At 41.3% G+C, this 19,030-nt stretch overlaps 1 protein-coding gene and 1 non-coding gene across 10 annotated transcripts in view; one reads left to right on the top strand and one right to left on the bottom strand.

Annotated features, from left to right (window-relative positions):
* LOC101161430 (protein-tyrosine sulfotransferase 1) overlaps positions 1 to 7,369 on the bottom strand; it is a 41,189-nt gene extending 33,820 nt beyond the window's left edge. For 5 of the 9 annotated variants that reach the window (XR_909917.3, XR_002291588.2, XM_004075943.4 and 2 more), the window contains exons 1-2: positions 7,174 to 7,369; positions 2,032 to 2,190 (exon numbers count right to left, since the gene is read on the bottom strand). The gene's annotated coding sequence lies outside the window, so the exon portion shown is untranslated. Of the gene's footprint in view, positions 1 to 2,031; positions 2,191 to 6,646; positions 6,971 to 7,078 lie in introns of those variants that run through there. The other 4 variants (XM_011483001.3, XM_020708498.2, XM_020708499.2 and 1 more) reach the window with 4 other exon arrangements.
* Positions 7,370 to 17,541: 10,172 nt separating this feature from the next.
* Positions 17,542 to 17,647, top strand: LOC111948540. The gene has a single exon (XR_002874553.1). It is a non-coding gene; the product is annotated as a U6 spliceosomal RNA (small nuclear RNA).
* The last annotated feature ends 1,383 nt before the right edge of the window (positions 17,648 to 19,030 follow it).

Below are 19,030 nucleotides of genomic sequence, written 5' to 3'. Positions count from 1 at the left end.
AAATGACTTTTGAATAGCTTGTGAGATTTGTGGTGTTAAAGCTCTACCTTTTTTCCCTCTTTGTGACACTTCTGTTGAACAAATTTACCAATCAGCGAGTGAGTCGTTGGTCTCAGACACGGTAAAATAAGCCCACATGGGTGAGAGCTGCGCCATGTTGCAGACAGAGGTCTATAGAGCAGGCGCTGAGAGGTGACGTCACTAACACGCTACAGAAGCTTGCAGGATGGGGGGTGAACAGACACCTTGCAAGTAAATACAGAGTGGTGAGTGAGGAAGCGACGACAGTTTAAGCTTTTAGTCATCGGTCCATTTTATCTGCAAATTCTTTTCTCATCAGAATTATCGGCATGACGTCATATTGTCCATTATCGACCGATAATTGTCAGCATCCGCTATTATCGTGCAACCCTAAATTAAAGTACAAAAAACAAAGGCAAAACCTTTTCTCTGTCAGTTTTAAAGTAACTCCTGCAGTTAAACTAAACTCACTGAAATGTTAACATTCTTGTAAGAAGAGCAGCTTATTTTTTCTTTTTTAGCTGAAAAACCAAGAAACCAACATTATCAGATCAGCAGTTAACATTTAAAACCCATTTAAGGTGTGTTCACCTGGCCATAGGGTCATACCAGACTAATCAGTAGCAGTTTGGGGCACGGGCAATACAACCAATTGCCCAGGGCACAAATTTAAAGCGGTGTGCCATCCCCGTGCTTGAAGAAAAAAAATTTGCTCCACTATGGATTTTCCATTAGCTGTTATTTCAAAGACTTTGGAACGGCCTGTAACCTGCAAATTGGCACCCCCGCAGCTGCACACGCTCCTGTATCAGAGAAGCAGCCGAAAATGTGTGTGAAGGAAAAGGGGAGGGATAGTGGGCGCAGGCAGCGAGGTGAGCACGGAGCACAGCCTCGACTGCGCAACACCTGGATAATGGCGTGCTGTTGGATTACTCAGCTCATGCTAATAATGTCATTATTTATTGGTAATGGCGCATACTTATATAGCGCTTTTCTACCTACAAGGCCCAAAGCGCTTTACAGTCACACACACATTCACACACTGATGGCAGCCGAGCACTGGCGCCAACCTTCCACCAAAAGGCAAGGTGGGGTTCAGTGTCTTGCCCAAGGACACTTCGCCACATGGGCGTGAAAGGCGGGAATCGGACCTGCAATATTACGATCATGGGTCGACCGCCCTACCGCTGCCTACGGCCGTCCTGTTATTAACTATTGTATACATTTTTATTACCTGTCTTTACTTTCCATCTAAAATGTATTTTTTACGTCTGCCTGGTGTTTAGTTGGTGTCAGTATTTGACATGAAGACGGCAGGTAATGCAGGAAAACAGCTGCACTTTATGAGAAGGGATTTCTGCTGTTGGTGTTGCACAAAATCAGGAAAATGCCAAATATTTTAAGAAGTAATCCCATTGATGAGTTGTATGATTTAGTTTTTAATGTTTTAGAAGACCTAAAAATGATTCACAATAACAGGTTTTCAAAAAATCCAATCCCTCTGATCCTCTAATTTTGATAGAATTTATTTTTATGGAGAGCAAAATATTAAACGTCATTTAAGGTTTAACTTGATTTGTTCTGAAATAATATTCCTGTCTGTTTTTATTCATATTTATGTACAAAACGTTAAGTTTTAAAGATCTAAAAGTTTAGCTCTGTTCAGTAAATGTTTACCTTGTTCGCCCCGCAACCCAAAAACGTGTTTTGGATTTAGGCCCCCTGGGCGACAGAGTTTGACCCCCCCGTGATACGAGTTTATAAAATTCATGCTTTTTTTGGTGTAAAATGGCAAAATAAAGATAGGGAACACAAAAGGATCTCGTCAAATTTCTATGTGTGTGTGTGGGGGGGGGGGGTTACTCGCCCAGGGGGGTAAGTTAGTGTAAAACCGCCATTAAGAATTCAGCTGCAGCTCAAACAAGCCAGTTTGAAAGCAAGTAATGTAACTATGAGAATTTTTTTTTTTAAAACCAGGTTGGCAGCATGATGTCACAGAAGCATAAATACCTCGAGGTTGGATATTGTTCTGCTGATGACCTCAGACTCCTGCAGAGGTGATGGTGCTCTACACAAAGCAGACATAAGCATATCCAGGCTGTAGCCAGTAGAACGGTTGTGATTTGATGGCTCTGAGTCGTTTTCAGCTGCTCTGGAATCACAGTGGGACTGCAACCAAAGAGAGAATCGTGTGGTTATTTTACACAAAAGCCCACATTCTACCAACTGAGTGCAAACGTGTGTCTTTGTATGACAGTAATCCAAACAGTCTGAACACCCCGTTTATCCTGCAAACATCCGAACATTTGCAACATCTGGGAACTTGAGGTTTTCTGTCCCGTCACATTTTGTTTACTGTGCTTTTTCAGATGTTGAATATTAAAGCCAGAGCCACAATGTCGCTGTCCAGTTTGTACATTTACAGACCCACTCCAATGAAAATCCTGTTTTTGGTGTTTTTGACAAGTTCCTGTAGCATTTTCTCATGATAGAGGAAATATGTAAAGAGAATTAAGATTAAAACTGCATTTGAGCATTTGTTCAAATCGTTGTGAATCAGGAGCAGACGGAATAAAGGCCGTTTGAAAAGCTTGGAGTTGTTATATTCAAATTACAATCAGCTGTCTGCAGTCTCTCTGCTCTGCTCCTTTCTGATCATCCACCTCCAGACAAACAGTTCCATGAACGTCTTTGTTTCCTCATCTGAGCTGGAATCTGGATCTAAACTGTTCGGCTGGATGGCTATGATAAGGCTCGCCTGTTTTTGTTACACCGCTAATGTTAGTTTGGGGTTGTGAGGGGCTGTCAGCTGGTAGGAGAGAGTGTAAACAGAGGAATTATGGGATATCAGCAGAGGGTTGCTTCCATGCCAACAGTCCTGCCCACAACTCAGAGGTGAATTTCTAATGGACTCCTGCTTCTCTGCAGAAACTATGGCCTAAAACACAACACATCATACTAAGAATAGAAAGACCACTGGTAGTTTAACAGATGATCAGATAAAGTCAACAGAGCTGGATCTAAAATTACTTCAATCACTCCTAAGAAAATATGGAGTGATCAAAGCCATGAATCAGTTTTATAAAACAATGTTGTTTATCGGAGGGAAAATGTGCTTTTTTAGAATTAACTTTCCACAATCCATTTTTTAAAGAAAGTTCGACATTCTTTTCTCTTAAATCACTAATTTTGTGGAAACTTTTTACAACCCAAGTTTGTTTTTTGAACATCAGTCAGTCACAAAAATGAATATTAAACTAGATGAGATCAAAATTGATTCAGTAGACCTGATGATCAAATTGATCAAATGAGGCCTGTGAAAATGGGTTCTGCTTGACCTTTGACATTTACAGCAGAACTGCTGCAGCAAACCCATGCAGCTTCCTCCAAAGCAGGAAGTACTGACACGTCATGGTGCAGAAATCCTGTAAGCATGCACCCCAACATGCTGCTGCTCTCAAAAGGCAGGCCATCTCCTGAACACGTGTCATAACCACCACAGCCTTGCAGTGGGGAGCAGGGGCCATTCAGTCAAATAGCAGTCTCAGCACGGATTCTGCCGGTGAGCGTATCTGTGATGAGTGGGCTGCTCATCTGTGCAGTGAGACACAATCTGAGCTGTCAGTGTGGGAGGGTTTCTCTGGAAACAGTTTTTAATTCTACTTTTTTTTTTTTTTTTTTTTAATCAGCCGTGCTTTTGTCCTTAGTTTACCAGATCACTGCTTTCTGCTTTTAAATTTGCAGTCATGCACCAAAAAAAATTCTTCTGGATTGAGATGGCTCTCAGGACGCTAAGACTTAGTAAGGCAGCTAACTAGCAACAGACAGTTTTTAGTTCTGGCAGTTACAGATCAGATCTTGTTTCATCTTGCTATAAGCTCAGCAGTTTCACTACAGCATCCAAGGCCAGGTAAGCAACGTGTAAAAGGAAGTAGAAGTGAGTAACTAGCAGAACATCCACTTAGCGAACAGTCAGAGCAGATGCAACAGATGTTCCTCCAACTCTGCTGTTGCAGAGAACCTCTGCTGATCTTCAGTCTTCTTTGAGAAAATACTTAAATGTCTGTCTGTGATTGCTGAGGTCTTATAACTGCAGACCTACAACAGATTTCTTGCTGACCATCGTTTCTTATTGCATGTAAATTTTCTACAGACTCTGACAAAGCATTTTCAGGAGAATGCTTCCATGTCTGGGTGTACAGTGTTCACACAGACAGGGATATCTGTGCACACATCCATTCTAGGATTTTAATGCAGGTCCTTTAGTCCCAGGAGGTAAAGATCATCAGAGCCTAGACCCACATCTGTTCTCTGATGATGGCAAAAGCTGACTAACTTCCAACGTCCTCGTTAGTTATCCACCATGTCGTTTCTGTAAAGCCTGGTCTGTTAACCAACCAGGGCAAGCCCGGTTTTCCCCAAGTGGCTTCATACAAACTTCTGTCACCACAGTAACACAAATGCACATTAGCACAAAGCAGATGTGGATTCCAAGGCTCTTAGAATTGTGGGCACACAGAAATACCAAGGATTCAGTCTGAGCCTTTCTTCCAGACCACACAGCAGATGTGCTCCTGACTCCTCCTAGTAAACGCACTCAGCCTTTTGAGGCTTTTAGGTCCACCACAGTGATGTAAAAGAAGGCGAAGGCTTAAATGAAGAGGTTTTCTGTGTTCAGCAGCAGCTGCAGCTGATGTGGCATCTAAACTGTACACTTCACAGTCCAAACATTTTGAATAAGTAGATCAGTTTTACATGGCAACTGCTACTGAGAGGAAGGAGTGGAAGAAATTGGTCTCCAGAAAGCCAAGGCAACTAACTGAAACAGCTGTAATTATTTGGTGTCGTAACGACACACAGTTACATCTCTACCATCAATCTGCAGCGAAGACTTTAAAGGGCCTATATCCTGCTTTTCTTAAGCCTTTCAGAGTAAACTATAATCCATGTATATGATAATATATTACCTTTGGTACAGATAAGAACGATTCTTTGAGTGAAATACAAGTTATTTTCGCAATTCATTTTTCCTACCCAGACATAAAATGACTCGATCTCTGAGGCCTCGCCTTTCATTCCTTGAGGGTGCCGCCCATTTCATGACATCAACCCAGAGTCGGCATCAGCAGCGTGTCTGAGTTTCACCCACGAAAACAAACAACATCCAAACTTTTGCAAAGATGGATGTGCATGTTGCGCATATGAAAGGAAAGTGTTTTGCTGATCACCGCTAGCTCCGTAGAGATAGTGGGTGTGTGTGTGTGTTAGCTTAGGGGGAAGTGCTGGCAGCCCAGACTCTTCCTGGAAGGGGCTGTTCCTCACTTTGTGACGTGAGGTTTTTAGAGGAATCCTCAAATACGTAAATGGATTTAAATTCCCACTTCGGGGTTGTTTAGAGTGAGGTATTAACATTATAATACACTTCAAAACTAAAAGAAAAAAGTCGATTTTTCATGATCAAGGCCCTTTAAACCGCAATGAATTATATGTGCAGCCTATTAAGCTAAAACACAAACATAACACAAGAGTTCACACTAGTGAACACTTAAGCAAATCAAGGAGCTGCATCAACTAATCTTTTTGGATCTGTTCACAGATTTAAAATAAAAGCAAGTGTCAACAGTCGTGCAACAAGGCCCAGAAACTCTGCATGTTTCATTGTTTTAAACCACAATATGACAACAGCAGAAAATGTCAGGGCTCTCTGCCCAAACCTACAACACTGAGCGCAGTGTGACACTTGGAAGTAAAAAAGATGATTCACCATCAGGGCTTCATCAATGCTCATCTAAGTTAACAAGAAAGAGAACCAGAAAATAAAATTCACTCATTTTCAAGTCGAAGTTTGAACTTTCGATGGCTTTAATTTGTGTAGCATGTGTTGTTCTACGCATAGTGGGGTGAGTGCCACGTGTTGTATGACTAGAGATACATAATGTAGCTTCCAGTTCCATCGTCTACCATGTGATCCTCAGTGCAGACGCTTAGCACACAGCCGTTCAAACACTCCTGACAGAAGAATTTACTCTAGATGAGCTCAAAACATGCAGAGGCGCTAGAGCAGGACCAATGTAACCAAAGACAGTAATGACCATAATAAATTCCCCTTCTCTGATACTTTCAACTACAAGCCTGAAAAAGTCCCAGCCAACTGATTTGTTCATCTCCTATTCTTTCATTCTTGGGGGGGTAGCGCAGTCACCCCCAGATCAAAGGTTTGATTCCTGCCTTGCCCAGCCATGTATCAAAGTGACTTTGGTCAAGACAACACACTGCTCCTGGTGAGTGTAGGTCGGCGCCAGTGTTGAGCAGCATTGTGTGAATGGGACGGTGACTACGCTGAGATGGTAGTACAGTGCGTGTCTGGTGTGTATAAGTACACACCATTAACATTGCTAGTTATCTATAGATTGTTGATTAAGGAATGTTGTGCGCAGAACAGAACAATAACACATAAAGAGGTATTAAGACTGGTCAAGAATGAGGCCCACTATCAATAATCTGGGATTAACAGTACCGGCTGGTATCCTGTCTGCAGCGCAGCCTGACATTAACAGCTGGAGAAGATCCAGGCGGGTTCATGGATGGACGGATGGATGGAGAGAGGAAGAGTGTGAACACACACCTTTACATGAACTTCAGTCTCTGTTCTGGAGGAAACGACTTTGTTCTGTAACTATGACAGAGAAACCGCGCTAAAGCAGCAGAGTAGAGTCCTGTCACATGGCAAACAGACGGAACCAGCCACGAAGACTGGACACGGTTCTAGACAAAGGGTTCTGAGGCGGGTTCTGGACTCCAATACACCCGTGAAGGCGTACTGAGTTACATTTGTCCGATGTTTGTGAAGGTTACCCAAACGGGCTCCGTCTGACATTCACCAAACGTCCTGAAGATGTGCGCGTGAGGAGAACCGAATCTGTCAGAACCCCATCAAACATGACAGCAGGGCTAAATGTCGTTTCTCGGCGTTCCGCGTGCGGTATTATGTAATCCTAATTTCAGACTAGGAGGGGGCTTCTTAAAGCCACACTACGGTAGATTGGGGTCAACAGACCTTCTAAAATGTGGCTTCAACTGTCGCAGCGCCTCCGCGCAGGGAAAGCAGAGGAGAAGGACGTAAAACAGCACGGCGACGACAGCCAAACCCACCGAAGACCGCCGGGACCGCGCAGGTGATGTCCGCTGGACCACAGCCCACGTCCGGGCGTCCACACTCACTTTCCGGGCATTTTGGGTGCGTGAGACGGTCGGTCGTTGAAGCCGCAGCTGGGGTGAAAGCCCTTCTTCTGAGCGACACAGAGTCCACTGCCACAAACCAGGCTGCTGCGCATACTGTGACATGTCAGCTCTGATTGGTTAGGATTTTGAAGAAGGATTGTGTCTCAGAGCTTTTGATTGGTCGATCTGTTAGAGGCGTAAACTGCTGCAGATTTAAAGACACAGTACAGTTTTTTGGTTTGGTTTTTCCCTACACATGTCAAGGAAAATGAATGTCCTCAATAACAACTGTCATCAATGTATATATATACAGTAGGATTCATTAATATAAACACAAAGTGACGCAGATTGTGCTCCCTGTACTACTTAAGCACTTTTTTCTTGTCTTTTCTGATTTTATTTTGTTAAATTAAAATTCTTCGCCCTTAAGAGTCAAATGCTAATCTCAATTAAAACGGAATAGACAACTTGACTGTATCAAATTTTAGACCTTATATTTTTTTCACAACGGATTTGTTTGCTGTCGAATGAAACAATCTCAGTGTCTGACACCAAACAGACTTTGCTGTTGAATTTTGGTTTTTGTCATGGCAGCCTGTCTAAGGAAAGATGAGAGCTCCTCCATTTTTGGGCCCTTTTTCCAGCATTGCTGTGGCACCCAGACTGTGTCTAAGTTATGGAGAGAAATGCCGTTCCATTCTGGTCCGATTTTTGAATGAAGCTCTTGCTTGTTGTTGTTTTTTGCACTCAGGATTCATTGTTATCTTTAAATGTAAGGCCTTTTACAAAACACTAGTTGTTAGAAAGCCTGTGTGTAACATTGACGTATAGTTCACCTTTCAGAATATCCCTTTAGGGCTGCCACAGTGAATCAGCTTTCACAGATTTTTATGCTGGATGCCCTTCATGGCACAACCCTGTATTTTTATCTGGGCTGGTTCCCAGCACAGGGAGATCCACACTTGGACCCCCTTGTGGCTACATAGTAAGGCGGTAGTGTGAAAGGTCTTACCCAAGGACCCACACTGAAGTTCATCATGCCCCCCAATTGAACCCAAGAAGCTGATTAGCTCGGTTGGTAAGGTGAGAGGCTACCATGCAGGAATCCAGGGTTTGATTCCCAGAGGGGAAGAAACAATGGCGAGCAGGGTCCTTAGGCAAGACCCTTAACGCTACTGCCTCCCGAGTGCAGTACAGCTGCAGCTCACCACTCCCCCAGGGGAGGGACAAATAAAGTATCCGAAATTTCCCATGTGTCAGTCCTGCACTGTATGTAACACTGATATGTCTTCTCCAAATTTGACAAGCACTCATTTGCATGTAACAACCAACAGTCCCTCTTCCCTTAGTCTAGAGAACATGGTATGTGGTTTTAATGTTCAACTGATTTCACTCATAACACGTTTTTCAAAGCTCCTATCTGTTTTTATTGGACCATGGAAGAATATTCATGAATCCTGTTTAGTTTATCGTATTATTTTCCAAGAACTCTAGGCCGTAAATGCCATAAAGCTCATTATCAAACACACAAAGAAGTCCTGTTTTTGTAACCCTTGTGCTATCTTAGATGACCCGCACTTACATTGACATGTTCTCCCTACCATGACAAAGGTGGATAAAGGTGGAAAGATTTCATGTAATCCATGGACACTAGTGAAGATCACAAATCATTGAAGAAAAAAGGTTCAGCGAACTGTCTAGTGGGTCTAGATGACCCAACTCCCAATGTTGAAGTGCCTACGATAGCACAAGGGTTAAACCAAAAAATACAACATGTGCTTATTCCAATGTGTCCAATGTCCAATGCACACAGACTTTTTTCCAAATTTTCATAATTTTGTGAGCAGTGTATTGGCAGTGTTTTTGCAAATCTATGTTGAAAAGTATACTGAAAACCTATTTCTTATTGATTTACCTTTTAAAAAAATGTTGTTTTTTTAGTTTATAGCTTTGCAGATGAGTGAGCTTGAGTCAGCCACTCATGCCTCCAAGTTCCAAGGGTCTGTTGTTCTTTTTGGTACCATTTACTTTTCACTTTTTTATTTTAAACTGAATCTGACCATTTTTTGGAGGATCAAATTAAAAGAAGCTTTTTCTATTAAATCTTCAAATATTTCACCTTTACAAATTGGTGTGTTTATTCTATTGTTTTCTTGTGATTAAAATGCAGATGAAAGGCAAATTATTCAGTACATATCTGAGCTTATTTACATAATTTAGTCTTTTTTTTTGCATTTCTAATATTTTAGTTCGATTTCCTGAAACTAATGTGTTAAAAGAAAGATTCAAGCAGTAAATGAACACATAACCTTCACAGGGATGTAATAGTGTAATCGGTTATTTATGTTTGATGGCCTCTGCTGCTCATCTACTACCTTACTCTGAAAGTCAAAAAAAGGCCAAAGCAGTGAGGATAAAAGCTCTTCACAAAGTAAAAGATCAAACTCCTCAACAAACTAAGGATTGGTTATGACGTTTTTCTGATGGAAGCTTTGAAGGGAGCAATAGAGGAAAGATGGCCAGTGATCAATGATGCTATTATTGTGGATGCTCTGGTTTCAGTCACAGTGACGGGTCATTGGAGACCAGCACTCGGCATCTCCGGCTGGGTTCAAAAGTGCTCTGTAAGCGATGGGATCAAACGTGGAGAAAACTGAGAGCAATGTGGGACTTTTATGCTGATGGTTTCAGTTTCCAACCAAGATTGCTGATTGTCATTTTTCTTTTTTCTTTTTTCAATTTCATGCAATCAGAACGTTCATTGCATTTAAATACCACATTATCAATGATAGTTCTGACCAAATGTTTACATCGGTCAATCCAAATAAAGCTTCAGAAAGCTACAGTAGATATGTCCTAACTAAAAATGATAGAGTTATTAATATATATTCTTAGAATTTGTGGCCTGGCAGAGACTTCCTGCGTATGAAATGACTTGAAATCTGATCGTCACCTAAATATTTAAACATACATTGATTAAACCCAAAAAATATGTGGAGAGTGAATAGACATTTGACACCTTTAACCACCAACTCAGAAAGAAAGTGTCAAAATGTTGATTTTCAGTACTGCAAGTGGTTAGTCATACTACAGTTGAGCCAACACATATTTCCCAAGAGACTCATTAACACCACAGCACTCATAAGGCTCAGTCAAAGACTACGTGTTGACTGCAGGTTTTCAAAATCAAGATGGTCATTTTCCATAAAACATTTGCTTCATCAAACTGGAGATTTCTCTGATATAGGCTGATGTTATTCCAAAATTGAGCCAAAAGGACTGTTTGGATGGCGTGTCCTTCAAGGACAGTCAAGAGCCTGTGGTGCATAAGAGTGGATGTAAGCGATGATGAAATGAGAGGACGTGTGAGGCATTCAACAACGCCAGGCTTCTTTAGGAGGAAGTGCATATGTCAAAGAGCTGAGGTAAGGAGTGATGAGGACTAGATCAGCTGCACTTGAAGCAAGTCAGTCAAGACAAAAGCATGTGTTTATACGCAATTTAAAACATTATACTATTTAAAAATGTGCTGACCAAACATTAAACTAAAGCCTAAAGCATGAAACTCGCCCGGTGTGAATGGGGTGAGCGATGCACAGCAGCTTCACCAAAGTCTGAAAACACTCAGGTGTGTTGCCATGCTGAAGAAAAGCATATAATAGTTTTAGGAAGCGAAATCTAAGAATTTTCAACAATTTAAAGTCCAGCTCATGATTCGTTGTTTCCGTTAACCGTTGTGCTATCCTAGGCACTTTAACATTGGGAGTTGGGTCATCTAAGATAGCACAAGGGTTAACCCTTGTCATTTTTGTAAAGATTTTGAACTCTTTTTTTTCTCCTTTTCTGAGCTCCGCTGGTGCATTTAGTCATTTGTACTTCCCAGTGTATCTTTGTAGGACTTTGATTTGTACATTGTAGTTTTGTTAAGTCAAGTTAGTTTGTCTGTCACATTGTCATCCACCCAACTGTCTCTGTGCAAACCAAGTTGGATCTTCTGTTCTGTGTTTGCTGCTCCCTCCTTTGTTCCTCAAGTCAGTCAGTCAGCAGTTTTTCCCTGCTCAACTGTCAGTAACCTCCCCTATTCTGCTTTTGTCTCACTGAGACCTCAACGTTCTGCAGTCAGAGGGATTCTATCTTACAGTTTTATGGGCAAAATAAAACAGCTTAGTGCCAAAACCTAGAACTGTGTCCTATAGTTTAAGAACCTAACATACAAAACTACAACTTTAACAATAGCTCTTCTGTCCATTAAGTCTGAAGCATGAGTTAATATTTATGAACCTATTTGTGAATAAAGTTTTAAACCAAGGAAAATTCATTTGTTCATGTTTTTTCATACAATCTATTCTAAGGAGTGACCTCTCAAAGGACATCCTCTATGGCGAGCTCGCCATTGGAACGCGGCCAACCGGACGACCCGCCCTGCGCTATAAGGATGTTTGCATGAGGGATCTAAAGTCATGCAACATCAACCAAGCAGATCTATAGAAACAGCATCTTCCAACCGCTCCAGCTGGCGTGTCAACATCACAACTGGCATCAAGCTGGCTGAGAAGAAGAGAGAGATCCAGTGTGAGGAAACAGACAGCAGAGAACCCAGCCCACCTCTGCCATCGTAGCCACCATTGACCACACTTGCAGCAAGTGCAGCTGGAGCTGCGGCTTCCGCATTGGCTTATTCAGCCACAGTCGGCGCTGCTGCCCGGCAACAAACTAATAACCTCGGTGCAGACTTGTCTCTAGAGACAGAAGGATGCCAAGAAGAACTGTCAAAGGAATAGACGTTTAAAAATGAAGAGAATGAAAACAGCATAACAAAGTAAAACTGAGTATAATTTGCATTCATTAAATAATTTTTAAACAAAAACACATTCACTTGAATTAAAAATTCAGTGTTTTTATTAATATCATTTACATTAATCAACCTAAATTGTGGATTGGCCCTTAATGAATAAACTGAATTGAACAGATAATTAGAGAATGTTTAAATTAAATACCATTTTAATTTATTCAGTTTAAATATTCTCCACTTTTTTATTAATTTAGCTCCAAGTAATGACATTTTGATTGATGTATTTTAGTTTGAAAACACATTTGTCTGAGAAAAAACAATAGATGCATAAGCCAGCATTTAACAAAAACCAATTTACCATTTTTTTCCTCAGTAAGGCTTATAAAAGATGTTTTTTTTTAATCTTATATCCTTATAATTAGAAATATGGTACCAGCAGTCACAACAAGTTACAACCAGATCGGATGTTTTTGCTTACAACAGTAAACTATCAGGGAGCCACTGGAACACAAGTGTAGTTCCGCTAGCTCCATTTCTTATTTATTCCTGTCTGTAACGCTAGAAGGCTGCTTGCAAAAGCTTGGCTGGGAGCCAACCCAAACTCATTCCTTTGCACTTGAATCAGCATCAGTTTTCTGCTAATGACAACAGCTCCCACTCCTCTTTAAACATCTATGTTTGCCTCAGTTATCACAGAATTAATGACTGCTTTTGTTTTCCTGGATAGAGGGTTCGGAGCAGGCTTTTTCATTTTTTGATTATTAAAAACAATTCAGAAAACATCCAACTTCCTTCCTGTGTCAGATGAACCGTCAGCCTTTGGAATGCTCCTCTATGACTTACTGAGGAAGATAAGTCATTTTCTGCTAATTGACCATCGCTCTCTGATGCTCAATGGGAGGACTAATACACGTTTCACTTTCATTTACATTGCAAGTAAACAAAGTTTATAGAAGCCGATTTAACTTTAGTTTTCTACTTTTTCTGAGACACAGTGGAAATCATGTTAGTTTAGATTAGGATCCCTGGTAAAACAAAACAATTCTCCATGACACTAGATTTAAACAGCACACTATATTATTCTTAGTAGTTGAAAGTAAACTTTTTGAGCATCATTTTAGGTCAACCTTTATCAATAAATCCAGAACCAAACATGGCAGCCATGACACAAGTTTTATTCCTAGAAATCTCAATTTTAGTTGTAAACTATCAGAAAAGACCGGATTCCACCATCAGTTTTTCTTTTAATTTGAAGCTGGAGTCAGAGCTTCTGCAATGCCTTAAATAAAGAGGTTAATCTACTGTTTTGACTACCCTATTTGACACCATTTAGGGCAACAAAGCATTAGAAGCACCCTGTCAATGTGCTTTGGACCCCACCACCAAAACTGACTGTGTCTGGGGAGCTGACTTGGAGAAATGATTTCTTGAGCCACTGACGGTGATCATGCTGTGCTTGTCGCAGTTCTGCGGCTGACATAAAGCCCCGTTATCAAACTTGTGGCCACATTCTGGACATTTGGGTGAAAAGCCAAACAGATATGTTAGGTCAAGTGCACAGATGGATTTCTGGGATCATTTTATGGAGAAACACTTCAAACTCGTCTTTACCTCCCAACAGAACCCCAGCAGTTCCAGGAGTGAATGAAGAACATTGCATTCAGTTTTTACTGTACTCACAGAAGGCTGACCATAGATGCAGCCACATGTCAAATGATGAAATTTACTAACATTCTATATCTGTGTCACTAAACAAGAGGTTATCTTCTCATTCCTGTCAGGATTTAACCCCTCCCATTGCCTGTTTTCCACCTTTGTGGTGATCAATCTTCTTAACACCGTTCTGCTCAACAGCTACTCTGCGCCAGAAAGTTTCTGGTTATTTAGGATCATGTAAAGATTTTACCCTTAGGTTTGGTTTCATCAGTTAAATTTATTGCTTTTAGTCGTTTTCTGTTTTGAGTACCCTGTCAGTCAAATTGTGTCCAAATTTCCTTGCTACTCACTTCTAAATCCACTATATAGGGCATTTAGTAGGGGTGTCTGAATCTACATGTCCAAAGTCCAGCACACTGGAAATTTCCCAGAAGTATCTGCGTAAACCAGGTTGCATCAATTTTGCTTACAGTAACAATTAATATATAGATATTCAAGCAAATGTTATTGGATGATAGTAATCACATCAATGCATTTATGTTTCTAAAGGCTACAGGGATAAAAAACAATCAACCCAGTTGTCCCTCCCACAGAAAGTGGTCCGTTGTAAAAAAAAACCCAGTGGTCTGTGTAACCCTTGTGCTATCCAAGGCACTTTAACGTTGACAGTTGGGTCATCTGGACCCCACAAGACAGTGCGCTGAACCTTTTTTCTTCAATGATATGTGATCTTCACTGGTGTCCTCTTCACCTTTATCCACCTTTGTCATGGTAGGGATAACATGTTAATGTAAGGGTGGGGTCATTTTGACCCCACAAGATGGCACAAGGGATAAGATTTGTCCCCAGTAAACTCAAATACACAGTTGTTCATTGGTAACCATAACTTTTCTCCATGGAGTCTCTGCCAAAAGAGACAGAACATTCAGCTTCTGTCTGGTACTCTTCTGATCCTGGTTTAGCGACCGTCAATCCCTAAGTTCCAGTGAAAATTTTATGTTGGTAACTGTAAGTGCAGTAAAAGATTAGACTCATTTCTGCATTGCTCTGACTGGTCTCTTTGGATGATATCACTCATTCCAGCTGTAGCCTAGCAACTCTAACCTGTGTGAAGCTGGGCTCCTTAAAAACCAGCAGCTGCACTTGGCACTTCCCTCTTAGCTGCATTGCATCCATGCTAACCACACAGCAGTTGATCAAGCCGCACCAGAAAAGGTAGATTTGGTCCGGATGTCAAACTAACAAGCACACTCTGGCGAAACAAAGGCACTCTCCATTATTTTGACCAGAAACACTGGGTTTCTTTGGTCTGACGTTGTTTAAATCAAACATTATCAGTCAGTAAGTCAAAGCAATAATCCTCACAAATGTTTCCTGACCAAAACCCCAGTATTAGCTTTGTTCAGAAAAAAAAAGACATTTGCAAGAACGCCCCCACCCCAACACACACTCACTGTCGTTGAAAGCTTCTTTTCCACAGTAAGCTGATAAGTGGCAGACAGTGGGGCATGACAAGGGTTCTGGGGTGAAGGCTGTTTTAGTGAGGGGATCTTAAGACCAAAAAAAACAGATATTAATTCATCTCAAAGCAGATGCTCTCCATCAAAATTCTTTCTTGTCTTATTTCACAATTAGATTTATTGTCACCTTTAAAATATCCTTCTTGTAGTAAAACAATGGACCTACATGATGAGTTCACAAAAAACGTGTTCTTGTGCTTTAATGTTTGATCAAATCTTAAGGCTTTTATTTTCAAACAAAGATTTTCAAGTATAGGTGAAAGATTTTCTGCTTTTTTCAGGTGTTGCTGATGTGGTTTGTTAAGCTCCTCCTAGTCTTGTCTCATCCTAGCCAACCATCTCTAACTCCTCTTTTAAAACCCCGATGTGCTCTGAATACTTTGCAAAGCTGCAGGGACTAAAATGCCATTTCCTCACAGATTAACCCCGTGTGACACCAGAGACTCTTTAACTCTGGCAGCTCGAGCGTCAGGCTTCTTTTCTCCTTCCAGAATGCTATCACCCTTGAAAAAGCTGCTGGCAGAAAGGACTACAGACTATCACAATTTCCTCTTTCTTCATCACATTTACAGAAATTCTTGTTGCACTCAATTCAATTTTATTTGCAAAGCGCTTTGGGCCTTGTAGGTAGAAAAGCGCTATATAAGTATTTACCATTTACCATTTGTATCAGTAATTGTAAAGTAAACATAAAATCAAAAGGATCATGAATGCATAGAATTCAATAGGAAAGTACTGAACTAACCAAACAGACTAAACTAAACTGGCCTTTGAAGGACGGATCCTCCCCCAAAGCAGACAGACGATGTACCAGAACTCTGAGGAAAAATAGCTTATCTAAATCTACAACTACATATTTAAATAGACCAGCAGATGAGCTTCATCCAGATGGAGTTAAGGGACGGCTGGGGGCGCGAGACGAGCCGGAGGCAGGATCCACCGCCAAGTGTAGGAGCAGTAGTAGAGACGAGCCAGAGACGAGGTATACGGTCAGGTACAGGACCACAGCCAAGTGCAGGAGCACGGACGAGCCACTGGAATCTGGAAGTTCCAGAAGTTCACCACTCCCTGTTTCAGATCGGAGAACTCAAAGCCTGGCTTACCTGCCTGCCAACTCCCGTTCCACTTCCTGATGACTTGATGTGTGGGAACAACAAGAGTTTGTGTCAAAAAGGGGAGGAGGAGGGCTTTTAAAGCACCGCCACCAAATTAACCCAAGGGTGTTGCATGCAGCTTCATAATTAGTAGGCACGTCCTACTTACCACACTAACAATCTAGCTGTTGCATTCTGAACTAGCTGCAGACTTCTAAGGGAACTTTTAGGACACACACTAACAAAGAGTTACAGTAATCCAGCCTAGATGTAAAAAATGCATGGATGAGTTTTTCAGCATCATTTTTAGGTACTATATTTCTGATCTTATTAATATTACGCAGGTGAAAAAATGCAGTTCTGCACGCCTGAGATATGTGAGCCTTAAATGATTAATCCTGGTCAAATAAAACCCCAAGGTTTCTAACTGTGGAATTGGGGGCTATACTTATGCCATCCAGGGAGACTATCTGATCAGACAGAGTATCTCTGAGGTTTTTAGGACCTAGTATAATGACCTCAGTTTTTTCTGGGTTCAAGAGGAGGTAATTAATTGTCATCCAGGTCTTGATGTCTCTGATGCAGGCGTTCAGTTTCTCTATCTGGTCATTCTGGTCAGGTTTAATAGATAAATGTTATGCATATCATCTGCATAACAGTGAAAAATTAATGCTGTGTTTCCTGATTGTGTTTCCTAAGGGCAGCTTGTAACATAAACAGGATGGGTCCTAAAACTGAGCCCTGTGGGACTCAGCAACTAACTCGAGTGCAATGAGAGGACTGTCCATTTACATTAACAAACTGGTACCCATCGGATAAATAGGATTTAAACCACTAGAGGGCAGATTCTCTGATCCCTATGTCATGCATGCACCTTGAAATCCTGGATTTCTGATAGTTAGCATAATTGGGGGGGGGGGGGGGGGGGGGGTGCTTCATTCAGTCTAGCAAGGTCATCCTGTTGGAGCCAAGTGTAAAACTGCTGTTTTCCCTTCAGAATGTTGAAATATACAGTACTAATATAACAATATTTTTTATCAAAGATTCGAAGTTTCTCAATCTCTAATCTTTGATTTTATTTAGATCAATTATCCAAATTCTGTTTCACTTCCTATGTTCTCTTGATGCATGTGTGGGCTTTCACTTGTACCAAAGGTTCCACGATGGTCTGGAATTGTCCAGGGTTGATTGTAGATTGTCCTTAAGTGTGGTTTCTTGTTCTAGTTCTCTAGTGCATGCACTAGTTCTCTAGTGCATATACTAAAATTGGAACGATACAGAGAAGATTAGCATGGCCCCTGCGCAAGGATGACACGCAAATTCGTGAAGCGTTCCTCATTTTTTCGTTTTCCCTTCTATCTCTTTTTTTCTTTCCTTTACTCTCCCCCCCCCTCTCCCCCCTCATTATATGTAAATCACTTGGAAGCAACTCATCCTCGGTAAGTATTTATTTATGCACGGAACGGGCGCGCGCACACACAAGCGCACACAGGGGCGTGCACATGCGATCCCGCACACACACGCCGACATACTGCAATCACCTCACACAGGCCCTCATAGGACGCACGCGACACGCAGCTCACATAGCCAGAAAACGTTCACGCGCACAGCGCTTCTCAATGCGGGCACGCGCACACGGAACGGTACACAAGCACTACTTAGCTTTACACCTTTTCAGTCAGAGCAGTTATGAACAGTCTTAACATCGTTAGCTGGAATGTGCGTGGACTTGGCTCTGAGCCAAAGAGACTGAAAGTGTTAAATCACCTGGATGGTCTAAAAGCAGATATAGCTCTACTGCAGGAGACCCATTTATCAAATTCTTTGAATCACCTTATGTGCTGCTTACAATTTCCAGTTATATACTCTGCCAGTTACAACTCCAAACAACGAGGAGTTGCTGTTTTAATTAATAAAAATCTTAATTTTACTCATAAGGATACAGTTACTGACCCAGAAGGCAGATTTGTAATCATTAATATATCCATTCAGAATAAGGACTTTTGTATAGTGAGTATTTATGGTCCTAATGTTGACGACTCTTCCTTCTTTCACAGATTCTTCACCTCACTCTCAGTTCACTCTGACTCCACAATCATTATAGGAGGAGACTTCAACCTTGTTTTGGACCCTGAACTTGACAGACTCAGCACAGCAGCAAACCAGCGTACATGGCGATCTGCAAGTATTCTAAAGCAGTACATGAGTGATCTGGGTCTCTGCGACGCGTGGCGCTCATGTCACCCAAGCACTAAAGGGTTCACCTTTTTTTCTCCAGTTCACTATTCACACTCCCGTTTAGACTATTTATTAATCAGTAACTCTCTTTTAAAAAATATTCAAAGCTCCAATATCCATCCAATTATTATCAGTGATCATGCACCAGTCTCTGTAAACATTTCTAGGGAAAAATCCACACCCTCTGGTACAACCTGGAGGTTTAATACGTCTCTGTTAAAGGACCAGGAATTTCTTGAATTCTTTAAAATAGAGTGGGCAACCTTCTTAGACTTCAACAATACTCCAGACATCCCACCGTGCGTTCTTTGGGAAACAGCAAAGGCAGTCATGAGAGGGAAAATCATTTCTTATTCAACGCACAAAAAACGCAAAGAGAAAGCAGATTTATTAGAATTAGAAAATAAAATCAAAACCCTGGAGACTGCTTCTGCTGCTTCTGCACAGGAACACATTCTGGGAGATCTGAAAAATTTAAAGCTGCGGTT

The sequence above is a fragment of the Oryzias latipes genome, chromosome 13 (genome assembly GCF_002234675.1).
Source record: "Oryzias latipes chromosome 13, ASM223467v1".
NCBI lineage: Eukaryota > Metazoa > Chordata > Actinopteri > Beloniformes > Adrianichthyidae > Oryzias > Oryzias latipes.
The sequence above is the reverse complement of the archived record's forward strand: the minus strand, read 5'-3'. Positions and strand labels throughout refer to the sequence as shown.